General features: G+C 46.0%; 1 protein-coding gene across 1 annotated transcript in view; it reads right to left on the bottom strand.

Annotated features, from left to right (window-relative positions):
* LOC105471562 (tripartite motif containing 44) overlaps positions 1 to 14,117 on the bottom strand; it is a 197,016-nt gene that overhangs the window by 11,990 nt on the left and 170,909 nt on the right. The gene's annotated exons all lie outside the window — the stretch shown is intronic.

Here is a 14,117-nt window from a genome sequence, read left to right on the forward strand (position 1 = left end):
AAATGGCAAACTCCACGGAGAGTTGCAAACTTATTTTGTAAGTATCAGCACTTACAAAGCAGCCCATCTCCACTGGAAAACTGGACTTCCTCATATTGTCTAATCCTTTTCTAAGCTCCAAGCCCCCTGCCCCTCTGATTCACAAGGGCTTCACTCAGGGCAGCATGGGGAACCTTTGGAAGGTAGGTTAGGCCCACTTCCCTGGCACCCTTGGGCATATTCTTAGGCTGTAGATCATATGACAATTCAAGAAACGGAGGTGGGGTGGGGTGGAGATGAACAAGTGCAGAGCAATCACTGTCCTCACCTGAAGACAGCCAGGAAAGGTCAGGTGACCCAGAGGACTCTAGGTCAATAACAGATTGGCTGCCAGGATAGTCTTACCTAGCTTGGGGGTAGAGTATGAGGAAATACTTCAAATAATACAGGCTTCAGAGAAAACAAAACAAAACAAACAAACAAAATAAACACAGGATCTTTTGCAAAGAGTAGTGAAGAGGAGGTCCTTTAACCTGGACAACCTGATTAGTGCAGATCACCAACTGTTGGTCCAACTCCTAGAAAGAAGGAATGAGCCGAGGATGGGAGGGGCATGGCTTCCAGCTTCAGGAGCAGGTAAGAAGGAAGGCAGGAGGGACATGTAGCATGGAAAATAGTTTGGTAAGTTCCACCCCTGGAATCTGAGTTGAAAAGAACTTATAGATACCTTCATAGGGGCTGTCAGGAACTAAGGCCTAGCATCAAAAGACAGAGGGAGAGAAAGATTATAAGGAAGAAGATGAGGCTCTGTACTGAATAGATTAATTGTAGAATAATAGATGTCCCTTTCACTCAGTGAGGGCCTCTGGACTGGGTGACACTCAGTAGCAGGCAACTGTAACTGGATATGATTATGAGGAAGGACCACATCATCCAAGGCCAGGATGGGCCATGGGCAGGTCCTCCACCTAACCTGCTGGTGTACTGTACAATCTAGGGGGCTCCATTCCTATTTTGATCTATGTCTATGGTGCTTCCTTCAGTGGTGCAGTGCAGAACCTGACTGACCATAGCAGTAAAGCATTTCCTTGATATCTCAATGGCTAGATGGGTACAGCACAGCTAATGACTCATGTAACAACAAATGTGTCTGAAAACCAACCAGGGACAGTACTGAGCCCCGGGGATCAGGCAAGGTGCTGTGGTTCTTGGGAGAGACAGTCACAGGGGGCTGTGTTCATATAATTGTCCAAGTTGTAGGGACAGAGAGAAGGGAGTATTTCATTCTGTCTGGAGAGAGTGGTCAGAGAAGACTTCAGCAAGAAGGTGATACTTGAGCTAAGGCTGAAAGATGAAGAGTTAACCAGACAGATCAAAAGCGGTGAGAGGGCCCATTTCTGGAAGAAGAAATAACACAAACAAAGGCAAAGAACTGCTGGTTCATGTCCTGCCTAACAGCAAAGCCAGTTTAGATATTTGAGTTTGCAGTGGCATAGAATGTAGAGTTTAGCAGGCATGTGGGAACTTGGATCTGGAAGGGCTTTAAGTGTTTTGCTAAGAGGTTAGCTCTCCATTCTGGAGGTATATGGAGGGGCAAGAATTGAGGTCTTGTGTAATCCATGGAACCTCCATCTTGCTATGTGTCTGCTTACGGAAAGGTCTGCTATGGTCTGAATATGTTCCCCCAGAATTTATATGTTGAAGCTTAATTACCAATGTGATAGTATTAAGAGATGCAGGCTTTAAGAGATGATTAAGTCATGAAGACAGAGCCTTCATGAATAAGATTAGTCACTTAGGTAAAGAGGTTGAAGGGAGTTCCCAGGTCCCTTCTACCATGTGAGGATGCAGCAAGAGGCATCATCTATGAAGTATCTATGAGCCTTCACCAGACACCAGATCTGCTAGTGCCTGGTTCATGGACTCCCCAGCCTCCAGGACTGTGAGCAATACATTTCTATTATTCACAAATTACCTAGTGTAAGGTATTTTGTTATAGCAACCTGAATGGACTAGGATGGGGCCTATGTTTACTAGGTCCTTTATTGCCTGAATGAATGCCTCCTGGGCAGGCAGATACTGTGACAGAGTGAAGTTGACAGGTGTTAGAGCCAATGTGCATCCGCAGGGACTCTGGGGGACTGAAGCGTGTGTGTCCTGTTTGAAGGGACAGTCATTACTCAGCTCTAGTTAATTGTTGCCATGAAGAAATGTGGTCTCAGTTTTGCCAGCTCCCTTGATTTTTCGAGAGAAGCCAGAAATCAAGGTTTTAGGTATAATTTTCTCTGCTTTAAATGAAAGCAACTAATTCAAATGTTTTCAAAACATCATGCAGGCCAAACAAAATTCAAGCATAAGCAGGATTTAGCTAGCCACCTGGTTCTCCTACCTTCCCATTCATCACCTACCCACCCATCCAACCATCCATTCACCCACCCATATACATATCCATCCATTTGTCCATTCATCCATGCACACTCCTTCCATCCACATACATAACCATACATCCACCCACTAATCTATCCATGCACCTATCCATTCATCCATCTCTCCATCTACCCACTTTCCAACCATACACCCCCCCACCTACACTTATATACACATCTATCCATCCATCCATCCATCTATCCATCCATCCATCCATCCATCCTATCTACCCATAAACATACACAGCCATACATCCACCCCACTAATCTTTCTACCCACATATCCTTTCGTCCATCCATCCATCCATCCATCCATCTATCCATCCATCCATCCGTCCATCCGTCCGTCCGTCCGTCCGTCCATCCATCCATCCATCCATCCGTCTGTCCGTCCGTCCGTCCATCCATCCATTCATTCCTCTTCCACTGTTAAAGTACACTCCCTCTGAAACCTTTACAAGATGGAAATATTCATTTTGTTCCATTTTCTCCACCTGCCCTTGGTCTTAGAAGTCCTGCTTCCCTCCAAATTCAGGCAAATTATGTTTGTAAAGTAGTGCAAATACGAGTGACGTTGTGCCTACCTCTCTTTACAGGGAATTTTTTGCTTTCTCTTTGTGTCCTTGCTGTGCGGCCTGAAGTAGGAGTGTATTTTTTCTCCCCTTGGATTTGAGCCTTCATAAGTGTTCCAGAACAAAATTAAACCAAATAGAGAATTAGATTCTCCTCCCTTTTCTTGGAAATATCTTGCCACTGGGCCAGGCTCCCTGGGAATTAAATAACTCTTCAAAAGGAGATCAGAAATAGATTTCTCAGTGGGGTTTCTAGATGTCAGTAAATGGATTTATGGAAAATGGGTTAGGTTTGGCAAATTTTAAATTGTGATTGGGTGAATGTGCAATGTGTCTCTGTAAATAACCCCTTTTCACTTTCTCCTTCTCTATATCGAGTTGGAACTCTTCCTCCTTAATATCCGGCTTCCATTGTCCTTCCTTACTTTACCTAAATGCTTTACCTAAATATCTCCTCCAGCCTGAGGTTAGAGGATTGGAAAGGGAGAAGGTCAGATAACTAATACTTACTGTGCTAAATTCCTATCTATGTGATAGCATTTATAGTTCTGATTTCCATGGCAGATATCCCAGCATGATCTAAGTAGGAGGGCATTACTAGATATACATGCTTTGAGCTTCAATTTTTTCATCTGTCAAATGGAACAAAGCTTCCATATCTCCTTTCCCAACCAAATGAAAATATCTTCAAAGGGTCTGCCACGGTACCTGACAACACCACCATGACTAGTCCCCCCTCAAGGAATTAAAACTTTGCTAAAATGTATATGCTCTCTGGGAGCTCATCCCACTGTCAAATCAGCTTTTATTATTATTCAAATGTATTTGTGAGATTAGGAGGCCCAGAGAGTATGGAACACAGGGAGGGTAGGTCTTGATGGATTTTGATGGAGCCAGGGGGAGGTCTGCATAGACGCTGCTGGGAAGGAACATGGAAGAGAAGCATGAGCCTGTGGCACCTTGGGGACAGTTTGAAGGCTGTCTGGGGAAGGAATGAAAAAGAAGCAGCGGATGCCTTTCCTCTCACCTCTAGACCATTCATCTGGTCTGCTACTTTTTCAGCTGAATACCTCCCCATCGTGAGGAAATGGTGCATCAGAACAGGATGGTGTCATAAATTGAGCAGTTCTTATCATCCATACCCTCAGTCTTCCTTTCTATCAAATGGACAGAATTGCTGTGAGAAATTCAGCAAGATAAATTAAGGTAATGTTGGTGCAAGGGCCTGACTTCACCTCCAAGGGGCTGCTTCTGTCTGAGCTCAGTCAATCTGCAGTTGGGCCTCTCCTGATAGACAGGCCAGAGAGAGAGAGGTCTTTACAGCTGGGATCAGGTGTGAGGGTAGAACAGGTGACCCGCCAGTCCTTAATCACCTGCTGATTTGCAAGGGGAGAGGTAAATACGGTAGTCCCTCAGTATTCACAGGGGATTGGTTCTAGGCCTCCCTGCAGATAAAAAAAAATCCAAGAATTCTCAAGTCCCTTATATAAAATGGTATAGTATTTGCATATGACCTAGGCACATCCTTTTGTATACCTTCAATCATCTCTAGATTATTTGTGATACCTCATACAATGTAAACGCTACATAAATAGTTGTTATACTATATTGTTTTTTATTTGGACTATTTTTGTTGCATTGTTGTTATTTGGTGCTTTATATATCTTCCATCTGTGATTGGTGGATGTGGAACCCGATGAAGCAGAAGGCCAGCTGTACAACAGCAGTGGTAGCTCTTGATGCTTATTTTGTGCCAAGCGTTTTACAGATGTTATTTCATGTAATACTTTCCATAATCCCCGAAGTAGGAATTCTTTCAATTCCCATTTTATAACTGAGGAAGTAGAGGCATGGTGGGAGGGTGAAATAATTTCCCCAAAGCCCCAGTGAGTGGGATAGTTAGGATGGAGTAGTGGTAACAGAGACCATATGGTCTGCAAAGCCTGAAATATTTACCATCTGGCCCTTGACAGAAAAAGCGTCCTGACTGCTGCTACAGCAGAACGAGCTACTACCAAGGCAGGAGACAGAGGGGGCAAGGGGATGAATACCCTGGCTGCTCCGTCCTCACACTCCGGCCTCTACTTCTGTTACTGCCTCCCACTAGCTGACCCAGGAACCCAGGGAATCTCTCCTGGCTGTGCCCACAACCCCTTCATTTCATTGCTTCCTTGTTTGGGGCCTTTCTGATGAGATGGGAGTTTCTGGAAGACTTGGGGCTTCATAGATTTTTTGTTTGTTTGTTTTTAAGATGAAGTCTCGCTCTGTCACCCAGGCTGGAGTACAAGTGGCGTGATCTTGACTCACTGCAACCTCCACCTCCTGGGTTCAAGCGATTCTCCTGCCTCAGCCTCCTGAGTAGCCGGGATTACACACGCCCACCACCATGCCCAGCTAATTTTTGTATTTTTAGGAGAGATGGGGTTTTACCCTGTTGACTAGGCTGGTCTTGAACTCCTGACCTCAGATGATCCACACACTTCCACCTCCCAAAGTGTTGGGATTACAGGCGTGAGCCACGGTGGTCAGCCTTCATAGTATTTAAGAGTCAGGGCAGCTGGGTGTGGTGGCTCACGCCTGTAATCCCAGCACTTTGGGAGGCTGAGGCGGGTAGATCATGAGGTTAGGAGTTCGAGACCAGCCTGGCCAATGTGGTGAAACCCCGTTTCTACTAAAAATACAAAACAAAACAAAAACAAAAAACTGGCCAGACGTGGTGGCACACGCTTGTAGTCCCAGCTACTCAGGAAGGCAGGAGAATCACTTGAACCAAGGAGGCAGAGGTTGCAGTGAGCTGAGACTGTGCCACTGCACTCCAGCCTGGGCAATAGAGGGAGACTCCATCTTGGGGGGGGGAGGGGGGGAAGGGCAGCTCAGAGATAAAGATTCAAATCCTGACTAATCTTTCTAGTCCTGAGTTTCCCTGACTTGACAATAGGACTGATGTGAGGCCTGAGGGAGAGGATCTGGTAAGGCCTAAGGAGAGCCCTTGGAGAACAGAAAGGCCTTTTCCAAACGTGCTGGCCCTTCTGCCTTGGAGGGGCCTCCTCAGGGGACCTCCCTGACCCTCTCTCCCCCTAACCTGGCTTCGCTTTTCTTCATATTACTCATCCCTGCTTTGTGCTACATATGTGTTGTATGTATACATATCTATGTATAACAGACATGTATTTTGTATGTAGACATGCACGCATGTGTAAACATACATGCCGTGTGTATTAGTTTCTTGCCTTCCTCCCACACTGTTGTCTTATTCATTACCCTATCCCCAATGCCTAAAACACCCACCCGCTCAAATCAGGCACTTGATAACGGCCGGTTGAATGAATGATCGAAACAATGTCTGTTACTTTTAACAATTTCTTCTGCATCCTTCTTACTATCCAGCCAGCAGAGTACTTTCCCCTCCAGATTGTTCTGGATGAATGAAGGCATTTTTGATACCAATTTATTAGCATATCTAGGATTGGGATCCCTAAATAAGGCAGGGGCCCACAATCTCATCTAAATAAATGGGTTCTCCCCATCCCTGTGCCCTGTGGCTCTGCTGTCACTCTGAGTTTGCTTTCCCTTCCCATGAGCTCGCCCTCCTCATTTCCTAGCCGGTGGCCTCAGGTGGCAGGTGAATGGGGCAGACATCTGCGCTGCTGGCCAGCACCAAAGGCAGGGGATATGTGTGCAATTTCCTGAGCAGCACAGGAGGAGAGCGAAGAAAGAGGAAGGAGGAGTGCTGAGGCCGGCTGGCAGCCTCCTGGCTTCATTTCCTGGGGACTCCAGCAGCCAGTAGAGAAGGAGTGGAATGGGATTGAGCAAGGTTCCCAGGCCCTCTGGCTTGTGAGTGTTGTGGGTGAGAACTGAGGACTGACTCTGAGGTTGGGTGGGTGGCAGAAACATCTCTTTATCTTTTGATGAAGCTTGCCTTAGCTTTTGTGGTTCTCAGGACTTTACCCGAGAACACGTTTGCATCTAAAATCCCCGAGAGCCTGTTTCAGCCCTTGAAGCTCGGCCTCCTTTTTCTAGCTAGTGTGGGGCTGCCAGGCTAACACCGGTGTAGGCACTCTCAAAATTCCCCACACTTCTCTTGGGCGTGCAGAGAGAATGTCATTCCTTTATTTGTTTATAATTACTTTGAGTTTCCACACAGGACCTGGCTGCTGGATTAAACACTTTAGTCCAATCCTGTAAACCTAATTCGATGCAGGTTTTTAGAAGTCATGGTTAGCCTCTTTAAGTAAAACAAAAAATAAAATCCCAGTCCCTCATATTTTCCCTCCTGCCCCTCCATGAGATGGTGCCCGGGTGTGTGGAGAAGGACTGTGGCCTGCATGTGTGGTGGCAGATGGAGGTGGTGGCCTTCGGATCCTTGCTGGCTAGCTGTAGAGTCGCTGGTCTGGGCTGCTCCTTGCCCTGGGCCTGCTGAGGTGGAGTGGTCCAAGCCGGCCCCCAGGTGGGGGCCACTGAAGCCTGTGACTGGCGTCCCATGTGGTCTGGTCCCTCTCTTGGCTAGATCAGGTCCTGGACATGTTCCCTACCCAAGCTCCCTCTTGGTTCTCACCTGTGGGCACCTGTTGTCCTCTCCATCTTAGCCCCTCCCTGGCTGGGGCACTCTCCAGGGACAAGAGGCAGCTCATATCAAGTTTACCTTCTAAATCAGTCCTTTCCTTTCATTATCATTATTATTTGAGACAGACAAGGTCTTACTCTGTTGCCCAGGCTGGAGTATGGTGGTACGATCTTGGCTCACTGCAACCTCTGTCTCCTGGGTTCAAGCAATTCTCATGCCTCAGCCTCCTGAGTAGCTGGGATTACAGGCATGGCCACCACGCCCGGATAATTTTTTGTATTTTTAGTAGAGATGGGGTTTTGCCATGTTGGCCAGGCTGGTCTCGAACTCCTGGCTTCAAGTGATCTGCCCGCCTCGGCCTCCCAAAGTGCTGGGATTACAGGTATTAGCCACCGTGCCTGGCCTCATTATGATTCTTTTATGGGCAATTTCAAGCTTAGAATTTTGAATATAAAATATCAGACAGTGTCCAAACCAGAAAGAGAGGAAACACTCAAAAGGCATTTACCCAAGGAGAACTGAATGAAGGGACCAAAGAAGGCGTCATCAGGGTTAACAGAACCAAAAAGGGAAAGTGTGATATCCAAGGATTAGCAATAGTGGGAAGCTATCACCACTTCTGCTGAAGGGGCAGAGACCGGGGAGAAATGAACACATGGAAAACGGGCTAATCACCAGAAGCAGGGGCCGGTGAACTACGGCCCAGGGGTCTGCCCCCTGTTTTATAGATCAAGTTTTACTGGAAGACAGCTATGTCCATTCATTTACATATTATCTATAGCTGCTTTGTGCTACAATGGCAGATCTGAGCACTGGTGACAGACTGTGTTACCCACAAAGCCAAAAATATTTGCTGTCTTACGCTTTGCCAGAAAAAGTTTGCTGATCACTGCTGTTATGGCCAATGTAACCCCCAAAATCCATACATTGAAGTCCTAACGCCAGTACCTCAGAATGTGACTGTAATTGAAGATTGGGTCTTTAAAGCAGTAATTAAATTACAATGAAGCCATTAAGGTGAGCCCTAATCAAATATTACTGGTATCCAGCTTTTTTATTTTTCTTGTTTTTGTTTTTTTGAGACAAGGTCTTGGTCTGTTGCCCAGGCTGGAGTGCAGTGGCGTGGTCTCAGCTCACTGCAGCCATGACCTCCCAGGCTCAAGAAATCCTCCCATTGGCCGGGCGCCTGTAATTCCAGCACTTTGGGAGGCCCAGGCGGGCGGATCACGAGGTCAGCAGATCGAGACCACGGTGAAACCCTGTCTCTACTAAAAATACAAAAAATTAGCCGGGTGCGGTGGCGGGCACCTGTAGTCCCAGCTACTTGGGAGGCTGAGGCAGGAGAATGGAGCGAACCCAGGAGGCAGAGCTTGCAGTGAGCCGAGATCACGCCACTGCACTCCAGCCTGGGTGACAGAGTGAGACTCCATCTCAAAAAAAAAAAAAAAAAGAAAAAGAAATCCTCCCACCTCAGCCTCCTGGGTAGCTGGGACTACAGGTGTGTGCCACCATGCCTGGCTAATTTTGTTTATTTGTTTATTTTTTTGGTAGAGATGGGGTTTCACCATGTTGCCCAGGGATGTCTCGAACTCCTGGGCTCAAGCAATCCGTCTGCCTCAGCTTCTCAAAGTACTGGGATTATAGGCATGAACCACTAGTGTCCTAATAAGAAGAGATTAGGGCACAGACATGCACAAAGGGAGGACCATGTGAAAAAGCAGAGAGAAGATGGCATGTGCAAATCAATGAGAGAGGCCTTAGAAGATACCAACCCTGCTCACGCCTGTATCTTGGATTTCTAGTCTCCAGAATTGTGAGAAATAAATTTATGTTGTTTAAGCCACACTGTGCTACTTTGTTATGACAGCCCCAGCAAACTAATATAACTGCTATAGTGGAACAAAGCTACTATCAGACCACAGGAAGGCAGAGAGGGCACGTGGAAGATAATTCCCTGACTGTTCCTTCTCCCACTCCGGATCTACTTCTGGTGACCACTATTAGCTCAACTCACCAGAAACCAGCCAACAAAGTTGTCTGGGTGTTTCCATCAATAAAGGTGGCTTCCCAGGCCTCAGAGCAAGACACAGACGGGCAGAGAATGGACCCGGGGGTAAAAGTGGAAGAACCAGGGCATACACGAGACAGTAGGAAGAAGGGTACCCATCACCCAACTCCAGCAATTACCAATATTTCTCCATTCTTGTTTCATCACTCTCTGATTTTTTTTCTGGAGTATTTTAAGGCAAATCCCAGAAACCATATTGTTTCACCCCAAAATAGTTTAGTATGCATCTATAATAAATAAGAACTATTAAAAATGACAACGCCAATACCCAATAAAATTAACAGAAATTCCCTAAAAACGTCTCATACTAGTCTATTCTCAAATGTCCCCATTGCTTCAAAAATATCTTTTAACAGTTGGTCTGTTATAATCAGGAGCTAAACAAAGTTCATGCATCACATTCATGTGTTGACAAAACGGAGGCATTTGTCCCTCTGAAGAATTTCTCACATTCTGGATTTGGCTGTTGGCATCACTGAGTTGTTGTTGAACTTGTTCCTCTGTCTCCTGAATTTCCTGCAAACTGATAGTTAGATTTTGGCTTGATTAGATTCATGGGCGGTGTCTTCTCTTGGATCACTTTGCAGAAACAGACTATCTGCTTCTCCCACTTTCTGCAATGTTGAGAATGATCTGTGGGTTCAGAAATGTTAGCTTCCTCTTGCCATTATCAAGTTCTCCATTAAACTTTTATCTCATGGGGTTAGTTTTTATTGATGATCATTGCCTGATCCCTTATCTCATTCGGGTTTGCAAAATGCTGATTTTCCAAGTCTATCATTCCTTCTGCATTTGTTAGGTAGAATTTTTCTACAGAGAAGAATTTTCTCTTATCAACTATTTGTAACCCTGAAATAATTATTACAGAAAAGACGTAATACATATACATGTCTTTTTCTTTATCATCTTTCAGAATACTCAGTCAGTGAACTAGCTGCCAATGATTTTTTTTCTTAGTATTATTAAGAACTCATAATTTAAACATATATTTAAGGTGTTTAAATCCATTGCAGTCAGTATTTCCTTTGATGCCAAATTGTGACATCTTTGGCCAGTGGGAGCCCCTTCAGATTAGCTTTTGTGTCCTTTTGACTTGACACCATTAATATTTCATCATTTCCTTGCTATCAGGTGCAATAAGATGGCCCAAGCTCTTTTCGTGCAGTTCTTTCTCCAGAGCAGTCATCAGCCCTGTGTCTTGGTCCTGGCTCACTAGAAAACAGGCTGAGGCAAAAGTGTAAGTGCCAGTTTACTGGGAAGAGTGCAATCCCAGGGAAGCAGGGAGGTTTAAAAGAAATGGGAAGTGAGGCAGAGGGGAGGATGAAGTACAAAGGGAGATGTTCCCGGGTGGCCACAGCTTCCTAATAAGCAGCCAATTGCTCCGATGCTCACAGCCTCTTGACACAGGAGGCGTTGAAAGACTGCATCTCAGCACAGTCTGCCATGTGGCATCCCACGTGCTGTTGTCTCCTCTGCATCCCTGAGGTGTATTTCTTTGCTCCTATCGTGGCTACAGGGGAAGCCAGCATCTCCACGTGGCCTGTGCAGCCAGCGTGTTGTCAAGGTGGCTCTCTTGGCACTCACTGTTGTGTGCAGGGACGCCTCAGTGTGTGCTGGTGGCAGTGGCTCTGGGCACAGCTTTATAACCAAGACAACAGTGCGAGTGATGCTTAGGGTTGCACTGACCAGGAAGCAAGGCACATGGCCAAGGCCCATTGGTACAGGGTGACCAAGTGGACCTGGAGGACTACATGAATGGGTACATCCACCTCTACTGCCTCTTAGGCTTTTAGACATCCTCAGACCCTTTTGCAGTATTCAGATCTCATGTGGGAAAAATCACCCATACTTCTTTCTTTAGAGGAGAGGTACAAGCCTAGTTCTTCCAGATGACGGCCAGTTGCAATCTCCTCAAGAGATCTAAAAGTGTTTACAAACAAAGCCACAGTCCCCACTGCTGCTGCTGGTCCAATGGCCAAAATCTATATTCATCATCTCACTCCTACACTGCTCATTTTGTTCTGCAACTTCCAATTAAGTGGAATCCTTACTAGGTACCTAGGTGAAAGTGTTCCCACCTAAGTGCCAAGACCTCTAATCCAACAGAATCTAGGCTGGTGGGAATAAGAAGCTAAAATTCTGCATGTCTTCACTGGGAGTGTTAGTGAGGAGGACAGCTGTACTTGCAGCACTTGGTTTCTGAACCCATGTGTATCAGCACCGTGTATCGGTTCCAGTTCAGCGTGGGTGTCACATCCAGTGCGGTAACTTTGCATTCGTCCCAAGCTAGCCTTTCGGCTGAGACCGTATCAGCCCATCACACCTTTTTCTATAAAGCCGGCTGTCTCTGGGTGACGAGGTACACGGCAGACTATTATATCCTGTGGTTTTGATTCCATTGTGTCACTCCTGGCTGGTAGCAAAATGTGTTCTTTGGTCTGTGACAATCTAATGTAGGGTATCATATCAACAGATGGGGCATTCTGTCCACCCTCAGATGGTGGTGCTGGCAGAAGCACTGTAGGAAAAAAAAAAAGTATGACACATTGGGCTCAAAGCCACAAGATAAAGTCGTCTTCCATGTACCTCATCACCCAGAGACAACTTGCAAGAGAAAAATATGGCCAAATGACTTGGGGAAGTCTCAGCTAAAAGGCCAGCTCAGGGACATCTTGCAGGGTTGGGACACTGGAGGTGGTACATGGACTGTTGCCTTTTTCCTTGCAGACCCCTGACCAACAAGCAGAGCCATTCCCTACTGCCAAGGGGTCCACACTTCCACACAGTAAGCAGCGTACTGCTAGCAGCTCTGCCCACAGAGTGGATTTCCCTCTACCGCTATTTCTAGGCCTGCTTCTGTGTGAAGCTGTAATATGGCACAGTCCATTTCCGGCTAGGGTCAACTTTGTATTAATGCTAGTAGATCATGAATATAACCAAGTCCTATTGAGCGGCTCAGAGGGATATCAGTTTTCAAGTGGGACAGTGGGGCTCAGAGGGTAAAAAGGACTCCCCAGAATGTCCAAGCAGCAGTACAAGTTTCCCTGCCACTTAGGAGGTATGACCCAGCAGATCCAATAGTACTAGAGGTATCCATGCAGATGATAATGCTGCAGGAGTTCTAATAAACTTCAGCAAGAGAGGTGTAGCGGACCTCTAGGGTTCTTCAGCAAGGCCATGCATTGAGTCTGGTGTGCTCTCAAGCCCTGCCAGAGACTAAATGCCTGACCACGGGACACCAAATGACTACATGGCACCACAGATGTTCACTGTGATCTGAGTACTATGAATCCAATGAGTCATAAGGTTGGGTGGATAGAGCAGTAATCCATTGCACAATAAAAATGATACAGTCAGGGCTGGGTGTGGTGGCTCATGCCTGTAATCCCAGCACTTTAGGAGACTGAGGCAAGTGGATCACAAGGTCAGGAGATGGAGACCATCCTGGCCAACATGGTAAAACCCTATCTCTACTGGGAAAAAAAAAAAAATTTTAGCTGGGCGTGGTGGCATACACCTGTAGTCCCAGCTAACTTGGGAGGCTGAGGCAGGAGAATTGCTTGAACCCAGGAGGTGGAGGTTGCTGTGAGCCAAGATTGCTCCACTGCACTCCAGCCTGGTGACACAGTGAGACTCCGTGTAAAAAAAAATACACACACACACACACACACACACACACACATACACATACAGTGAAGATGTGGCCTGACCAAATACAGAAGGCACAAGCAAATGACACGAACAGGTGGCCCAGACTCCCATGGCACCTACCCCTTTTGCACCAATGCATCTCTCAACAGAAGGACAACGGAGAGGTCTATTGCTTTCCTTGCCATACAAAGGAGAGCTGCTTTTGACCTCCCTGTTATTACAGAATAGGGAAAAGCAATAATTCACCATATCAACAGCCATGTATCAAATGTCAGAGGTACCACCAGTGGCAGAACAGCTGTGCTGCCACTGGGGCTACCTCCTGGTGAAGTTGACAGTAATCTACCACCATCCTCCATGATGTGTCCGGTTTTTGCAAAGGCTAAAAAAGTGCATTGAATAGAAGTGTGATCTATCCCCGTACGCTTTAAGTCCTCAAAAGTAGCAGTAATCTCTGTAATTCCTCTTAAAATGAAGTATTGCTTCTGAGTTACTATCTTGGCCAGGACAAAGGGTAGTTTCCATATGGCCCCTCCTATCAAAATGACTTTTAACTTGTAAGCCAGGGAGCCAGCGTGAGGGATCTGTTATCTGTTAATTATATTCATCCCAACTATGCATTCTAGCCAGAGTTATTGAGAACCAGAGAAATAAACAAGGGATGGATTCATGGACTTTCCCCCTGTTCAAAGTTACCCTGGCAAAAGGCAAATAGTTCTCTCTGGGGGAAAGATAAATTATGAGTTCATATCAGTATTTCCAATTAAAACCTTAGATTACAGAGTCTTAACTCATTTGAGTTTTTACTTGTCTCTCATCTTTTGGGCTAAAAGATCTTGGTTCATAATAAAAGCACA

This window comes from Macaca nemestrina, chromosome 12 (genome assembly GCF_043159975.1).
Source record: "Macaca nemestrina isolate mMacNem1 chromosome 12, mMacNem.hap1, whole genome shotgun sequence".
Taxonomy (NCBI): Eukaryota; Metazoa; Chordata; class Mammalia; order Primates; family Cercopithecidae; genus Macaca; species Macaca nemestrina.